This window comes from Taeniopygia guttata, chromosome 3, assembly GCF_048771995.1.
Source record: "Taeniopygia guttata chromosome 3, bTaeGut7.mat, whole genome shotgun sequence".
Classification (NCBI taxonomy): Eukaryota; Metazoa; Chordata; class Aves; order Passeriformes; family Estrildidae; genus Taeniopygia; species Taeniopygia guttata.
The window spans coordinates 59,894,455-59,913,167 of record NC_133027.1 but is presented as its reverse complement, the minus strand read 5'-3'; the positions used below and the strand labels follow the sequence as shown (position 1 = coordinate 59,913,167).

The 18,713-nt window shown below is 41.1% G+C and overlaps 1 protein-coding gene across 5 annotated transcripts in view; it reads left to right on the top strand.

Annotated features, from left to right (window-relative positions):
- The first annotated feature begins 1,284 nt into the window (after positions 1–1,284).
- RGS17 (regulator of G protein signaling 17) overlaps positions 1,285–18,713 on the top strand; it is a 71,720-nt gene continuing 54,291 nt past the window's right edge. For 2 of the 5 annotated variants that reach the window (XM_030268037.4, XM_030268034.4), the window contains exon 1: positions 1,300–1,440. The gene's annotated coding sequence lies outside the window, so the exon portion shown is untranslated. Of the gene's footprint in view, positions 1,445–2,034; positions 2,189–18,713 lie in introns of those variants that run through there. The other 3 variants (XM_030268035.4, XM_072926956.1, XM_072926955.1) reach the window with 3 other exon arrangements.

The window sequence follows — 18,713 nt, the reverse complement described above, 5'->3', positions numbered from 1 at the left end:
CAGAATCTGAAGTTTCTACCCCAGAAGACAAAAAGTAAGCCAGACAACCATGGCTGCTTCTGTCGTGTTTCAAGTTAGTTGTGTTTTGAATACAGATTCCTGAGAGCCGAGCTTGTTTTGATGTGCCTGTGCTCTTGCAGCTCTCATGGAAGCTAGCCCTTCTGGATTGTTTTCAATCCTTTTAATTTCAGCCCTACTAACATATGTGTGATTTTGGTTTCAGTTTTTGTAGCACTCCACTTTGGGCTCTAGATGAGATACAAAGGCGTGTTGACCGCTTTTGCAAAGAGAATTGGTACACATTGATGGCAAGCTACTGAAACACCTTGTGCCTTTTGTACCACCCTGTCAGACTGTTTTAGTGAAGTGGTAAATGTAGTAATGCAACCTCTCCTGAGATATTAATATTTCTGGATTCATGGCATGATTTGACAGGATTGAGATGCCAAATATGTATTTTTCCAGTGCTGTTACCTGGAGATATATCAGGCTCCCCATTTCTAAGGTGCAGAAGGAAAGCTAAACAACATTCTCTATTGAGCCAAAATTTGTAAAAATGATGGGACAAACTAAGTAGCAAAACCTGTCAGGATTCAGGATTCACAGTCAGATTTCCAGAGCATCCTGATCTTGAGTCTCATGGTTGACCTCGACAGATCCATGCAGATCCACTCTGGTTCTTTCTTCCAGAAACTGTGCTTCAGGTGCCCAACTTCAAAAAGTTACTTGGCCACTAAATCGCTGCCTCTCCCTTGGCTTCAGAGGATAATGAAGTGCTGGATAGCGGTTTATGGAATTTTATTTTTTTAAATCTATTTGGACATACCGATGTGGGGGCCAAAGTGAAAACAAAACCGCAGCCCAGCACCTCTAGCGCTTCACTGCTCAGCAGGGCGGCGTGTCGCTCCCTCCGTCACACGGTGCCAGCCCACGAGCGGGCACGCCGCCGCTCCGCCGCCTGCGGAGACCCCCGGCCCTGGCTGGGGGGGGAGCGCCCCTGCAGCGGCGGCGGCGGCCGGGCGGGGCGGGGCGGGGCGGGGCGGGGCGGGAGCGGCGCTGCCGGGCCGGGCGGGCCGTGACTCACCCGCCGGGCGAGCGGGGAACTCCCGCCGCCGCCGGGCTCCGCCGCCGCTGGCAGAGCGCATGTGCGGGGGCTCCTGCTCCGCGCCGCTCCTCGCACCCTCCCGCCCTCTCTTCCTCTCCGCCGCCCTCCCTCCTTCCCTCTCCCTCCCTCCCTCCCTCCCTCTCTCCCCCTCTCTCGCTGCCCCCCTCCCTCCCTTCCTCCCTCCCTGCCCGCCTGCCTGCCGCCGCCTCCCTCCCTCTCCCCGCCGGCTGGGTGCTGAAGTTGGGCGGATGGCAGCGAAGCAGCTGCGCTAGGGGACGAGCCGCACCAGCCCTTCCCGGGATCGCTCAGCGCCAACTGCACGCAGCCGGGCGGGGGTGGGTAAGGCTCTCCGCGCTCATTTCAGCCTGAACCGTGATAAACGGCACCAAAATGTCTGCTTTATAGTGATGCAAAGGATGTGTGTGTGTGTGTGGGGAAAACCATATCGACCAAAGGGAGGGATGGGGGGGGGGGGTTAGGGGGAAGAGGAAAAGGAAGGAGGGAGATCAGAGGGTGGATGGATGGATGGATGGATGGATGGATGGATGGATGGATGGATGGATGGATGGATGGATGGATGGATGGATGGATGGATGGATGGATGGATGGATGGATGGCGGGCGGTAGAGCGCAACAGAAAATGTATTCACCGGGGTGACAGGGTGTGTGTAAGCGTGCCTGTGTGTGTGTAACAACGGGCGGCTTCGGCGCCGAGGTTGCAAGGTGGAGTGTGTGTGTGAGTGTGTGAGCGTGTGTGTGTGTGTGTGTGTGTGTGTATGTGTGTCCGTGTGTGTGTGTCCTGCCCGCGATGCACAAAGGGGTGGGAAGAGGTGTCGCCGGACTCTACCCGCAACCCCCATCTCCGCCGCCCCCCGGTTTGTGTTGGGGGTGCCGCGGGGCATTCGCCGCACCGGGCGATGCTGCTCCGCCCGAGCAGGGGAGGGATTGGGCCGCTCCCGGGGAAGCCGGGGACACGGGCTAGCGGTGTGACAGCCACCAGATCGGAGGCGAGACAGCGCTCCTCCTGTCTTTCCTCTTGACCTTCCACTGCCTGTAACGTGGGTCTCCTTCGCGCGAGGAGAGGTGGTGTAATTTTTATTATTATTGTTGTTGTTGTTGTTTCAATCCGAGGAGCCGGCAGACGGTGAGGGTGAACAAGCGAGTCGTTGCTCTAAGATCAGGAGTTGCTTTCCAATCCCTCCTTCCCTCTGCCCCCTTTCCCGGCTGCTCCTCCTGGCCGGGCCGCACCGGGGCCGGGGAACCCCCGCGGGCAGCGGCCGCGGAGCCCCGGGCGGCACCCAGCCTCTCCCGCCCGCCGCACCCTGCGGCACCGCCATCCCTCTGCCCCGGCCTCCTTCCCGCCCCTCCCTGGAAATGTCGGCGGGCGGGGGCCGCGGGAGGAGCAGGTGGCCGGGCGCGGCCGGCGGGGCAGGGATGCTCCCGGTGCGCCGTGCCCGGCTCCGAGCAGCGCGGGACGGCGGCGCGGCCCCGAGCGGAGCGGGGCTTCCCTGCGCGCTGGGGAAACACCCGCCGCCGCCGCCGCGCTCGGTGCGGCGGGGATGCGGAGCCGCTGCCCGGCGCCCGAGACCCGCCGTGTGCTGCTCCTGCGGGGCTGCGCCTCTCCTCGGGATGAAACCGCCCTCAATTAAGAATGCCGAGGTTGCCTCGCTTGCTCGGCTGCCAACCTAGCATTCATCTCTCTCTCTTCTTGTTGATGTAGAAAGAAACCTTACTGGTGCTGTCAGACTTAGAAACAGCAGGGGTGAAATTTATGGTTTTCAGTATTCGGTTTCTTCATGTCTGTATCTGGATTTTCACCAATGTGTGACATAGGTGGCAGCCAGATGCTTTTGCAAAATGGATGAAATCTGAAATACCCTTCTAGGTAAATATACGTAAGTTACATATTGACTGGCAATACTATTATGGGTAATTGGTGAAAAATAGCTTCCTACAAATGTAATATTCGTGCATTACAAGTATAAAGGAAGTTGATTCCTTTTTACATCAGTTGATGCTAGTGTCACCATCCTTATATAAATCACTGGGAAATTTACCTGTGGCACAAGCCATTTAGGCAAACAAACTATTTAACCTTTATAGAAAAACAGTGTTGCGCATTGTTATTAAATATATATTTTGTTTCTAGCTCATACCCAGAAAAAGCTAAGTCCTATTAAAAGATGAGTGAGCCCCACCCCAGTAAGTTTATGGCCTAAAACGCAAATGGTATGATAAACTCAAGTACTTGCCTCCCTGAAATAACGTGAGCATTAAAGCATTTAAATGCCTTTCTCCATCAAGGCCTTAGATCCTTTTAAGTAGCCAAAATAAGAACATAATTTAATTAAAAGGATACGATCAAATAAATTGCTATAGTGAGTTGAACATCTAGTCCAATATCCTGGCTCTGAATACAGTCATTAGCAGATGCTGAAGGAGAAAAACGTAAGAAACAGGACTGGCATACAGGGATCTTTTCCTGGCATATCCTTTCAAGTTTCAGCAACACACAGAACATGGATTTCTTAAACTGGAGTTTGCTCTCTGACCATCATACATAATAAACTTTGAGTTTTCCTATTCCCTTTTAAAAAATCCGTTTATGCTTTATTCTCAACCTGCTTCTGTAGCAATGAGCACCACAATTTAATTACGATCTGTGTGAAAAAGTACTTCCTTTTGTTTGCTATGAACCTGCTGCCTGGTAATTTCACTCAGTGCTCCTTAGCTGACAAGGAGCACATTTTGTGTCTATGTAAGGTGCCAGGAGTGTCCTCTCAAACCAGAGCAGGTACAGCCCTGGCAGGTCAGGTCCGTTCATTTTACCTATCACCAAGCTGAGAGGCCTGCCCAGGAGTGTGAAACTATACTCAGCCCTTAGTCTTTATCTTGACATCTACAGATAAGAATAGTTATTCTTGTTCTTGTTATGCAACATGGACACTTATGCACAAAATATTGCCTTGAACCCATGAACTTGTTTCAAGAAGGCTACTGAAAAGCTGTCTGTTGAAAAATACTCCCTCCACTATTGATTTGAATTGAAATCTGACCGACAGCTTGGTGAAAAATTCCCTATCCCAATGCAGTTTTCTACCTACCCTGAAAAAAAGATGAAATATTTTATTCTTAACTTCAATTCTTATTTTTAATAGCTATATTAAATACAAAATGAAAGCTATATATCAAGGAACATATATGTATGTGTGTACATAAATATATATATATATACATATATATATACATATATATATATATATATATATATATATATGTAAACTCTGTACATTTGAAGTAGCATCATTTTCTAATTGTTCTTTGTAATGTTCATTATAAGGATGTGCATCAACATGCACAGTTTCAAAAGGAAAGTATAAATGTCCCATAAAATGTAGCTGATTTGTAAGGAGCTATAAAACAAATTCTTCTTCAGAAGAGTACTCCTGAGTTCAGTCCTGCTTGAGGAGGTATTGATCAGATCAACATTGCAGAATACTTCCCTGATCTCAGTAGTAGCCACTCTTTGATTTTGTCATAAGAATAATAAAGGAATAAGAGACCAGAGAACTACAAAAGCACAACCCAGACCCAAAGGCACAGAAGTTGTGTCTTTACAGTTTTAATTTGGCAGCAGACACTACTTGGAGCAACAAAATACACAGCAGAACGTGATGAAGTAGAGAAGGGTAGAAACCCATGAGTTGTGAAATTCTTCACAAAAAATAAAATGCTTGAAACCTCAGATGTGTTAATCTCCATCTCCCAAAAGACTAAAAGAAGGAGAGGCTCAGTGGTATTGTTATGGGGACAGGATAGGAGGAATGTCAGCCTGTCTCAGACTTAAGCCAGTCTCAGACATGATTTTCTACTTACAAGTAGTGTGTGTGTGTGTATATGTAGCAAAACACATATATATGTAGATACATATGTAGATATATATATGGTATATACATTTTTATTCACTAAAAATACATTATCCTAAACAAATTTTACAATCCTAGTACTTTTAAGTAGCACTTTCTTGCTTGTTTTCTTCACATGCATGCCTTTAAGTATGAACATATTGAGATTCTTAGGAATACACCAGAAGTGTAACTAAGTGAAACAGTATTAGCTCTTACAGAGATGTTCATTACTGTTCCATTAGCTCCCTCCTGATCCTTTCTTCATGATGTCAGGGATTTATTTTGCACTTGTACCAAGATTTCAGCTTTTCTAGTGAAAAATATGTCCCTACCATACTATTAATGCCTATTCTGTGAATACCAGATGAACATAAAATTCATGTGCTAATTGGCCTGAGCTAAAATTCATTAAAAACTAAATCCTTCACAAAATTTAGCATTTCTATTGACATACCCTTTTGCTCTAAGTAGTTTTTATAGTGAAATTATGCAATCAAACTTTCCATACCATTAATTAATTAAAAGCTTGTGCATAAGGTATAAAAACAAATTAATAGATTAAGCTGTAATTAAGTTTATCTATTTGTGGTTACAGCTAATGGCTATAGCTATACAGGCTGTAAGTAGGCTTGTGTGAATAGCTTTGCTGCTGACTCCTGGGTGTCCACTGAACCCTCCAAAGCACTTCAGCTTGGCACTTCTGCAGGTCTTGGCTACAGAGGGTCTGAGAAAGTGAGCTGCATATGTGTCTCACTCTGATTCTCTGGAAAGTTAACCATTTCAGAGAGGTCTTTTCTACAGAGATTTTGTGTCTCTACTTGAAGTTGGGTATTTTCTCTCAGAAGGTTTTCCTTGGCATGGCTGCTGTCTCTAGCGTGCACAGAGGAAGCAGCCAAGCGGTGTGACTGTGGCAGGGACCTTGGGGAATGCTTAAAGCACACAAACAGATGAACTGGGGGTCTGCTCTGCTCCTCCTGCCCAGCCACCATGTAACCTGTGCCTCGACCACACTGACATAAGGGCTCGATTCCCTAGCGTGCTTTCTCTGATTTGCACTGCTCCAGTGATGCAAAATAGATGTAAACTCAATTTAAATGACTTGTGTGCTTTGAAAAACTTGTGTTGTTCTAGTATATTAATGAATGTGGACTTAAATAAGAGCATTTTAATCAATTTAAGGTTGATTCTATCATAGCATCATAAAAAAATTTGAATCATAGCTTTGTCTTTAAATTCTTTGCTTATAAAATATAAATGAAATGCATCTTAACATCCATACAATAGAAATTTTCATACATTATTTACTTTGTGAGCAAATAGCAGCAAGTTCTTAGAAATCCATAAATATCTAAGTAGGATGTATGTGGGAAATTACAGGTAGGGAGATAGAACAGAAATAAAATTTAATAAAATCTTAAATCCAGCATCCAAGCATTAAGAACATGCACATACCTTAAACTCTACATCTGTACTGCATAATCTTTCTCCAAACAAAACCAATATATTTCTAGTATAGGTTCTTCAGTGAGAAAGGGGTAAATTAGACAGTGATGCATTAACGCAGCTTTGTGGCCTGTGCTACCAAAGCAGCTTCATTTAAAGCAGTTTGGCTGCTCTCTCCAGTGATGCCAGCTCTGTGCTTGCTGAAATATGAGAGATCACAAGCTGAACCAGTGTATATAGCCCATCTCTGTACACACAGGCTAGCAGGGAGAATGTCACAGTAGCACTGCCTTTACAGGACACAGCCACTCTGTTTCAATCCCTGATTAATTGATTATGATACCTGCTAAGCAAGACTTGAGTGGGTTTTTTTGTTTATTTTCTTTTTTTTTAGGGAGACTGAATATGGTTTGGGCAGTTTTCCTGTATATGTTTTCCTGTGCTATGGTATGCTGTAACAATGTCTTTATTTATCAGTAACTCGTCATTTGAAGTTAAATAATCCTGTGAGGGATAGCAATTAAAGCCCAGGAAGCATGGATGAAGGGTGTCATGGTATCCTTAGTACAGCACTTTTATACCTGCTTCCAAGACCAAGCTGGACACGGCTTTGAGCAACCTAGCAGGGGAGCTGGAACTAGGTGGTATTTAAGGTCTGTTCCAGCCCAGACCACTCTGTGATCCTGTGATTCTCTAATGCTGTAGTTCAGACAGCTTTCAAGAGAGAGACTTCAGAACAGTGAGCACCCTTAGAGGCAGCGTGTCCTAGGCACGCAGCTGTGGCAAGGAGCTGCAGGAAGCCCTGACATTTCTCACAGTACCACTGCCTGATTAGCATCACCGTGTATCTGCTGCTCTCATAGAAGCTTAAATTAGAGGAAAGTCATAGAATGGCTGGGCTGGAAGGGCCCCTGCATATATTTTATGCAAGTGCCCTTGTCATGGCCCAGGACACCTTCCACTACTAGACTGAGTTGCTCCAAGGCCCATCCAACTCACCTTGAACACTTCCAAGGACAGGACATCCCCAGCTTCTTAGGACAACCTATTCTAATGCCTCACTGGCCTCATAGTGGAGAAATGTATAGTAAATTTTTAATATCATTGTTACTGTTTATGGTTTGCTTAATGGGAACAACCTTCTGAAGTAAGGAATTTCTTATCCATTCTGCCTTATTTTGACAGTACTGCAGACAGCACATGCTCTCTGATATTCACATTGCACCATACCTTTGGGTAGTGTAGATTCTGCTCTCAATGATCTGCATCATATGAAAATTGAGAACAGTGAATAATAACTTCCTGTACAAGAGCTTCACAAGTAGCCTTGATTTAATGAATGTAGGTGGGAAGTGTCATCCTAATTACTCAGTGTCCAAAAGGTACTTTTATTTCCAAGTCTTATTATCTTCAGAAATTACAAAGTCCTAAAATATTAATCAGATGCTTCATAGCTTTCAAGATGGATTTGGGAAGAGTGAGATGTAAAAGTTATTTTTTTATCATTCATGTAGAATGGTTTAAAAATATATCTACTGTGTTGTAATGCAGTGGTTTTATAATGGTCTGATAATCTAATGGATACAGTTTGAGATATCTGATAACTGGAATGTCATGTGTAAAATTTTTTCACTATTATATGTATTACCTTTGCCCAAGTATTTTTATAAACATTTAATGACCCTCACAATGTTCAAACCCCAGATGATGTTAATAAACAGAATCTCAGCTATATGGTAAGCATTGTGCTGACCAGAATAGACAAGGCTGTTTTCAAATTTTTGATTATTTGATATGTAAAATTAAGTCACAGAGCAACCACAAAAGAAATAAGTACTCATGTGGTGAGAATCTTGAAAGGATAGAGGGAATACCTATAACCAGTGAATGCAGCTACTTTATAAACTATGAAGTTATGAAGGTAGCAGCTTTGAGCTGATAGCTCATGTAGGACTGGGCACTGATCAGTGATTGGGAACACAGGAATCTGACTGTTTATTGAATTTGTTCTCAGCTCTCTCTGCGGAAGGACCATCCCATATCCAGCATCTGTCTCAAAGCCTATGCCTACACTGCTAATTGCAGACTGGGATAGAGATAGCTGACAAAGTTCAGACACTCAAAAAATCTACTCAAAAAAGAACTAACAAGAAAGTTACCTTGTTTTACCTCTACTATCTGTATGTCATCTTGCATCCTGCAGTACGGACTAGTCAGAAACTGAGAAATACACTCCTGAAATTTTTCTATTTTTAACTTAAATGGCTCCATATTTACCACCAAATATGTTCTATACTCCCTCAATCATTGTCTTAGCTTTTCTTACCCTGCTTCAATTGATCAGTAGCTATCCAAGGAAATCACAACTGTTGTCAGTGCTAAAATACAGAAGTAACATATCATTCATGTGGCTGTCTAAGATTCTGACTTTATGTAGTCAAGGTAGCACAACTTCTGTGAGTGCAAGATTGCACCGAGCACTTCTTTTAGTTGCCAGGACTCTCAGTTTTTATTAAGAGTCCCAGATTTTTTCTCTGCAAACTAACAGAAGCCTGAGCATTTGCACCAGAACTTGATTGTCTATATACTGAGTTCTTTGGAGGTCCCAGACCTGACTGGAAAGTTACCATGTTCCAGGGATCATTCCCAATAAAACACTAATATGAGACTGTCCTGTTATGCAGAGCAGGTCACTCTAATTGTACAAATGAAAGTAAATTGGCCATTTAGCCTCAGAGCCAAAGAACAAGCCCAGGAACTGTTTCTTTACAGTACAGGCCCATCACATCTCTTCAGGGAGGCCTCTACCTCTGCCCTGCATTCTTTCTTCTCAGGAATATGGTGTTAACCAAAGGAAACAGTGTTTGCTGAGATTTTTGAGTTTATGTTGTTCCCTTGATATTTGCCTACCACAGACAAGAACACTGCAGATTTTTATAGTTCCTTCTGTTTTGTTCACAACAGAGGGGTACATTGTCAGGTTGTATAAATAAACATATGCTTGAAGCATCCAGTTACTAACACACCTACTTAATAGTTATTCCTCATGCTTAATTTCAAATCGAGATTTATAAGCTTTTAATACATTTAATGTTCATTATGTTGACTTTTACCATGTTTATTCTAGAATCACAATGTTGTGTTCACTAACAGAAGTCAACATATCTATATTGACAGTACCATCAATTTGGAAATCTGATATATAAAATATTAATATCACCATCTCAAACCCATCTCAAATATACATGGTTTTAAAAATTCCATTTAACATAACTCATATTGAATGGCTTTAGCTATACTGAGTTCACTCAAGTCCTTCATGTGTTTATTATTGTTAATATTCTATCAAACCCATGGGACAGGGAAGCTAGGATTTATGTTCAATATTAATTTTGTTCATAAAAGAAGAGAGAATTGTTTGAACATATTTTTAAAAAAAGTGTAAAGTTTAGGGAAGGTGAGTTGCTCATATCTGCATGTGCAGGAGGTAATAGGAAAGTTATATATCTTGTATGACCTTGCTTCTGCTGAGCATTTTTCTTGGTCAGGCATATAATGCTGTAGCAAATACAGTGTCCTGGTTTCATGCAATGTGACATTTCAGGAACTTTTAAGAAAATAGAGAATCCAGAAAGATGAAAATAGTAAAAGAAGAGGTGACTACTCATCATCATCTTATTATTATTATTCTGAGAATCTAGCAATCTAGCAAGCACTAAGAATAAATAAAGAACACATTATGAAAAGACTAATCATGTCCCTCCAGATTTTGGCAATTTAGACCTAATTAGTGCTTTTTAATCATTCCATCATGCTGTCTTTTCTCCAAGCTCACCTTTCAAACAACCACTAAATTACCTTTGCATGCTAAGACACCAGAACTGCTTTTCGCAGAACAGAACTTCAGATACCTATCAATTAAGCAATTAGAGGATCACACAGTGAAATGGTGGCAGATGCAAAAGTTAAACATACAGGGCAAAATTCTTGTTGTTTTTAAAAGTTAAAATCTAACATTAAGAATATTTTCTCATACTCCAGCTTCCTTATTACCAAAGTAATGCTCATATATAAACATAAGAGAGAACTTAAGATCCAGAAAATCTTAATATCCAGACAATTTCCAGGACAAAATTGGGAGTTTACAGCAGAATGAGAAGTTAGTCTTTCTGATCAAGTATTCTTACTCATTTGAAGATGACCAGGGTAAAACCTCTCCAATTTGTTCCTTTGAATATGTAATCTGAATATCAACATGAAAAATATTAATTAGGGCCATGTTGGAAAAAAAATTGCTCAGTAAGCAAAACACTGCAAAAACATGAAGACTTTGGATGGTTGAGCAATGTAAACCTGCATTTAAAGAAATGAAAAAGAGAGAATGGAAGCATATGGCAAGTAGCATGGGATACCTTCTGCATATACATATCCCATAACTTTCATCTTATCAGTTCTTTAAAAAGATATGGGATTTTTAGGATCCATTAAACTGCTACCTCTAGATCTGTTATCCTCAGAAAATGAATTAACTCCAGTATTGTCAACTAAGTCCTGTTCATAACAGAATAATGCCTGTCCTAGCTTTTCCAAATTATGCATTAAAAAAAGAATCTGTGCACATTTCTTTTAGCTTGATTGCTTTCATGACATAACTTACTGTAATATCACAGCTATAGCACAATAAAATATTTTTACAGGTAACAAAAGAGAGTGGACTAATTAGTCAATGCATACCTAATTCTAATAATGAAGGCAGCATACAATTTCTAATCCCAAATTACTCTGAATTTTAACAACACTTCAATCTTGGATGCAATCAGAACTAGGGGAGATGATTTACTCAGTCCATATCAGCATATACTTTATATATGCTTATATATATTCATTTGTAATTTAGCCTCAGAAACCTTTAATTAATTGCCTTCTGGTTATCACACTGAGAGGACATACCTATGGGCTGTCGCTACCACCAATCAGCTTCTCCGGTAAATTTCTTGTGAAGTAGGCTGATGGCCCAAGTAAATGCAATTTAGTTTATTTTGTAAAGAAAAGAAGTAAGTTACTGTATGTCCCTTGAAAGATGGGGGACAGGCCTCCTTGAATTCCAGACAATGTGGTCTGAAAGAGCTTTAATGTAAGAAGACTAAATTTTTCAGGAAGCACAATTTATTGCAGATCCAGCTACAGATGGGAGACAGTTCTTAGGGGTTTTAAGACTCCAAATAATTGAATTCTTATTCATGTTCAAGACATTTTTCCATTACATTTAATGGACTTCTATGGCAGAAACTATTCTTACACGTAATGCTAATCATCATTCCCATTTTAAACATAGGATTGTAAGGCTCTGTTTAGGTTCTGTTAATAGAAATTGTTCTGCTAGGCAGTGAGATCATACACAAGGGGACTGAATGCCACAGACACCTTGATATTGACTGCTTAATATTTGGTGAGGTACTATCTGGAATAATCTAAAGATAGTATTTTATGTTTTAAAACTAAGTTGGGTGCTATTGATACAGCAGACTGACTTTTTTTGTTGGTTTATTTCTACATTAAACCCTGAGCTATTTAATTGACATATTGTTTAAAATTGTGCTACAGTCCTGTCCTCTGAGGTAGAGAGTGTGTCCAGCAGGGTGCCAAGGAAATCAGCTACTATTGAACCAGGCAGGCAGTGCGTGCTCAACAGCACTCTGGGTTAGGCTGCTGTTCAGTGCCATGGCTGATTCCAGCAGGTGCCACAGTAGCAACCTTAGGAACACTGGAAAATAGGAAAGTATGCTGAGGGAAAAACCCTAGCTAATTTAATCCCAAACTCTGTTTCCATCAAGCAGTTCTTAACTTTTTTATCTTCTCTTGATCAAGCTGATATTAAACGCAGGAAGTCGTTTTTGTTTTGTTTTGTTGTTGGTTTGGGTTTATGGGGATTTTTGTGGGGGGAAAGGGGAGAAGGTTGGTTGGGTTTTCTTATTTCATTTGATTTGGTGGGGTTTTTGTTTGTGTGTTTGTTTGTTTTTACATCTATTCTTACCCAGAGGCTGTTCCAGATCTCCTGTTGAAAACCTTTTCCTCATTTCCAGCCACATTCACTGAAAGACTGCTTATTCTCCAGTTGCTCTTGTGCAATGATCCATATTAAATTGTTCTTCCTCCCTTCCATTTGTTCACCTGACATATTCATATCCATTCCCTTTAAACATTTGTCCCAGAAACTCTCTTTAGATCAAACAGACATGAAAAAATGGAGAGAACATTCAGAATGCAGAATCTGTATCTTGTGAAACAAGGGGTCTCAAATGTCCTGGCAACACCTCTCCTCCCAGTCACACCCCTCCTCCAGCCTTTTCCCTTCAAAACTCATCTGTGGAGCTCCTTGGAGTAGGAAGACAATAACGCCTGTGTGACTGCTCCATGAGCATGCTCTCCTGTTTATGTAAGAGGGATCCCTCAATAAGGAATATTCAAGGTGCAGCTCACATCTGAAGCGATCTTAGAAATGTACTGCTTGAATTTCAGTGCTGTGTGATCTGGTATGATCCTCACTGTGAACAGTGGCAGCAAAAGACATAAGGTCATGTGTATAAAAAAAGATTCACCTACATACCGACATAAACTTTGGAGCAACCTAAAGGCTCTTTTTTTTTTTTTTTTTTTGGTCCATCATCAAAATACATTTCCATGTTGATTTGGATTCAATATTAGTATCATTTCTCTTCTCAGACAAAACGACTCTTTCAGGAAACTCTTTTGTATGTTACTTAAAAGTGCTTCTCAATCTTGGTATCCTGTGGAACTAGATAAAGATGTAAAATTTTAGTGTAGACATGTTCTAATCTAGGAGAGAAGCGTTCCAGCAGTAGCAACTGCATTGCAAATGCGTTGGTTCACCTACATGAGATTGCACAGGACAGACAAAAATATCATAACTTTGATTTGTTGTGCATGACTCACTTTCTAAAGAGAAGTCAGATCACAAGAGAAAATTAAACATTTGTAAAGGAAATTAAGAATCCGAGCCACTAAGATGAATTGGTGATTGTTGATGATTGTTCTCAGACTTCAGTTCTCTTATGCTGACCCTCTTGCAGACTTGAATGGAAACTGAGCATTCTTCTTTATAAAGGTTTCAGAGTTATATTTAAAAGGTTGTTTTTAGAGCCAAGGAGAGGTTTGAAATGACAATAACCACACCATGTCCGTTATTCCACTTGTTTGCCTGTAATCCTACCTGTTAACTATGCACTGTGAAAAATAGCACCATCTCAGGACAGGCACTTAACTAGAAAAAAAAAGTTGGCTGCACCCAAGCCTTTGATGGCTGAATAAGGATCAAACATTTAATGTGATTAGCAGGCAGCTCTACCTCCCACGCTCTCCTGCAATTATAACATTCAGTTTACTTTTTATATTTAAAAATAATTGTATTGTTCAAACAAAAATAAAACCATTCAGAAAATGTCTAAATTTGGCTTTCCAACTCAGATTTTGAATGCCTGGTCACTGCTTCTGAGTGATGTATAATGGAAATGGAAAGGTCAGTGCTATTAACACATTGACATTGAGAACATTTATATCCGCACCTCCTTCCTAGAGATGTTGCATGGATGAAATACCAGAGGCAACGTGTGTCACATGTATTATCTATGTGTGTTCCCTCTTTAGAAGGAGTAGCTACTCTAAGGTTGTAGGTATGCACACACTTATTAAAGGCATTATGGAGCTCAGAGACTCCCAACAAGCAAGTTGGGACAACACTGAGATGGCCTGGCTGCCCAAAATTAGCCTTTAGCTTCTGTGTCCAGTGGATGGTTGTCCATCAGGCACTGCACATCCCACTCAAGTGCCTGGGCCTCCCTGGTCCTGCTGCTGTTGTGATGCCACACACAGGCACAACTAATCTTTTCTTCTTGTCCCTCAGAGAGTGAAGGGTTCCTCAGCACATGCTTATTCTTGCTAGGTCTCTAATCTGCAACTCTCCAAAAAGAAAATTTCAGGTGTTTCAGGTGTTTATCTAAACAGAATACTGTTGGCAAGTATATCTAACCTGTCATAGCAGGTATGTCATACCATCATCCAGAAGTCATGGGTCATTGCACAATTATAGCAGTAAGGCTGTAAGTTGAAGTGAAGCCAGAGAAAGAACTTCCAGGAGTTTTGAGACATTTTTAGACATTTAGATTGTCTTTGAGAAGCATTTAAAAATATTCTCCATGAAAGTATCACAATACTTGCCTACAGGTCTGCCCCGGTGAAAAAACATGTTATTCCAATTCAGTAATTATAAAGCAAAATTCCTTCCTACATTGACCCTAGCAGAAAAATCTGCAAAATCTTACTTTGTGACCAGACATGCAGGTGGTTCAATTTAATTCTCACTAATTCTTTCCACAAAGCTAAAAAAAATTCCTGAAGGAAGAAGTGCTTGAGTCAGCTCCACAGAGAACAGAAGTTTATCCTATTCACTGGCTGAGATGAATCTTTTATTGAGATGCTAAATGTTGTTTCATTGCTTTCCGTACAGCCTTTCCATAAGATCTAAAGAACTTTTTATGACACATTTATATTCATTGTGAGATTTTTGCCCCTGGCTCTCCAGCTGTTTCCTGCTTACATCCTGAGGCAAGAACTGCTGAACTTGGGGAGCAGGAAGACTGAATTATAGACAGGAACAGACAATTTTAGAGTGTGTAGACCTCAGAATTGGTTATCCAGATGTTCCAGGTGAAGGGACAAATCTCAAGAGCAGAAGTAATAATGACCACAGACTGAGTGAACACAGAGAAGTTGAAAAGGACCTTTAAAATCTGAAGGGGCAAGGAGCAGGCATAATAGACAGTGAGACTGAAATCTCAGTAGACAGCAGTGAAGGGTACTGAATGTAACATGGATCTGGATGCTAGTTAGTGAAGAAAGAAGAAAATTAGTAAAGAACAGGTGAATTAAAAAGCTACAATGATAAAGTCTGGAAGTATGGAATAGCAGAGATGGACACTGAAAAATAAATGTATTAGAGACACTTTTTAAAACATAAGCTGATTTCTAATAGTTTTTGATTATTAGAAGATGTTTGTAGCATTTGAAGAATTCAGTCTTATAAGAAATTTGTTCAGCCTGATTATTAAGAGAGATATTACAGAAGTCCTGTGTTAAAAATTAAAATAATTCCTTTATATGCAATAGATAATGGCATATGGGCAACAACAAAAAACCCATGCTAAACCCAGGTTGTTTTCCTATCTGCAACTACAATTTGCTTCTGAAACACTCAAAACTGTGCCATTCAACTAAATTTCCTTCATCTGGAGACAACAGGAGATAAGAGCCAACAATTAGATGATGCTTCTATTCCTGGTCCTTCTTTCTGATCCTATACCATAGAATCAGAATAAGTAAAATGCCTCTGTCTAAGCAGGAGCAAATGATCTTGAAAAGAAAGGAGATCAGCTTTCCCAATGCTGTGTGTTCATTGGATCTGGAGATCTGCACATGAAGAGGAAAGAAGGCAGACAACTTTTGATGGCAATGAAAGGTCACAGTATTTGCTGCATATGGCAAATCTACTGAAGGCCTTTCTTACTTGCAGCACACTTTCTAATAGAACACTATTGTCCTAATGAGGAAGGTACTGTTGAGTCAACTGCAAGTCTCCGAAAGATGTTATTGCTGTTACAGATAATTTGAAATTTCATTGTATCCTGATCAGTATCCTTAGCATTTAAAAACTAATTTTGTTTAATTGTTTTTGTCTTTTTTTTTTTTTTAAAGAGGCAATTTTCTACTATCCCAAGTTTCCCTAAAATTATTTTCAGCAATTCTATTTACAGAATATGCATAAATATTAGAGTAGCATACTTATTGGGACTACTGCTGTCCTCTGGTAAATAGAAAGTGGCAATTTCAGTAAAGCCTAAATATACATTCGGGGATCAAATCTAAGAACTCCATAATTCAGAGGATACAGGCATTTCTAATAGCCATCTTCTTGAGGAAAGCACTGGGTTCAGATGAGAATTAAACAATGTTATTAAAATATTTCTCTTAACTTAAACATCTTCTGTAGCTCCTTCTTCCCATGCAGTCTTCCAGGGTGAGTTATTTGCGCACCTAGAACTGGCCTAGCAGAGAGATGGACAAGGAGGAATTTATCTTCTTGACTGGGATGACAGTAGCTGCTGTATGCACCTCGACCCCAAACTGCTATATATCCTAGGCATCCAAACTAGGACTTAGAGGCTTTCAGTCCTCTAAGAGAACTCAGTTTTTAAGAAAACACAGTGTCCCATTCCACTGTTACCCTTAGGTACCCAAATTTCCCCAGTCATGTGCATTGAGTGCCTATTACTCACGCTTGAAACGACATCCTGCTAACTAGGTCATAACCAGCTCTCAGCAGGATGTGTTGTCTGCCAGGGATCTCAGAGGAGCTTGGTCCACAGGGCACGCTGAGAGTGTGCTTCTCATTTTCTAAAAGAGCTGAACTCATGTCAAAACACTAGACACAAATGAACTGTCAGTCCAAAACACAGCCAGAAAAGGAGGCTGGTCAGATGTAAGGTTTGGGGTTATTTCATCCCTTCTGCCCTCACCAAAACTCTTGCCATTTTCAAAATTTTTCTTTCATAAAATAAAGGAGGAGGGTCAGGTTCAGCCAGCATGTGATACATCTGGATTCATCCAATGTGAAGGGGAATTCAGACCTTCCCCTTCCCACCACAAAACGTCTGCCCTAATCACCAGTTTTGAAGATATTCAAAGGCAGAAATAGTCTCCATTGTTACCATTGACACTGTGCTGTTTTGCAAAAAAAAAAATCTACCCAAAACACCATCAAACAATTAAAGATAAATTAGCCAGGGAGACAGCAGAGCATCACCAATGAGGAGAAGAGCAGGAACACCTTGATTTCTGCCTTTTTCTAAGTGCTAAAGAGTGTGGGTGCCACATTATTTAATCTTTGCAATATTGAATAAAAGCAAGAAAGCACATCCACCATCTCATTTTACAAAGCATGTTCTAGTCCATCATGTATTTTTTTTAAAGGAATGACTCAGGGTGCTAAATCTAGGTGAGGGCCATGGCTGCAAATCGAAGTCATTCTGCAGTCCAGGCAGGGTTTCTCCTGGGTAGGGACAAGGGCAAGGCACTCTCTTGGTCACCACTCCTAGTTATCCTCCCCTCCTAGTTATGCAGCATTTTATGCCAGTCTAAGCCAGACCTGCTGCCCCTCTCCTCCTGCTACATAGAAGTGACTGCAGTGAATAAATTTGGAGTTAATCCTCCTGGCAGCTAATCAGTGCTTCTACAGAGTTTGTTTTCTACCACAAAACTTACTTGATTTGTGTTACCACATGGTAGAAACACATCAACCAGAAAGTAGGAGTTGAAGGACTGATGGTTTGAACTTAATTTGACCAAAGCTGCCAAGGAGCTTCATGCTTGGGGTGCTGCTTTTCAGAATTCATTCTGAGGTGTCTCATGTTGTCAAAGTATTGCAGATTCCCAGGTACCTTACACAAGGCTGTTCTCTTCTACGAGGGGGGAAAAAATATAAATCCAACAAAAGACCTACAGAAATATACATACACACGCACACACATACCTCCAAACTCCACAAAAACAACTCTAAAAACAAATGTCTTGTAGCCTCTCTGGACCCAGAGCTGTCTGGTCTGAGTGAGAGCAGCTTTGAAGAACACAGAACTCTGCACAGTGCACACTAGAAGCAGAAGGAGCATCACGCTGGCTTTCTTATTTCCTTTTTTTTTGTAAAAGTTTGCATGTAAACTGATTTTTTTTTTTCTTCTCGTGTTCTGTTCATTGGGCTCCAGTTATAATTTTCATGGCTATGCTTTTTATCTTACAAAAAATATGATCATATGCAATAGGACTAACTTATAATAAATAACTGAATCAAAAGCTAAAAAAAGTGCTCAACTTACCAAATAAATAGAAAAATGTAATTAGGGTACACATTAAAACCGGCACAGGTGCCTACATGGGACAAAGACTAAACCTACAGCAAATGTTGCTTAGAACAGATAGCCTGCCAAGTTCTCTTCAGAAAACTGGACATCCTAAAAGGTGTTTATCCTTCCATAGAAGTTTGGCAGCTCTGTGATTATCCTACGCCTCTTATCCTATAGCCTCTTTCTCTTTTCTGTTTACTAGTTATACTACAATCAAGTCCCTTAAACCTCACCTGGGTGAAAATACTCACCAAATGTGAATGATGGGTGAATTGAAGGCAGACCTTT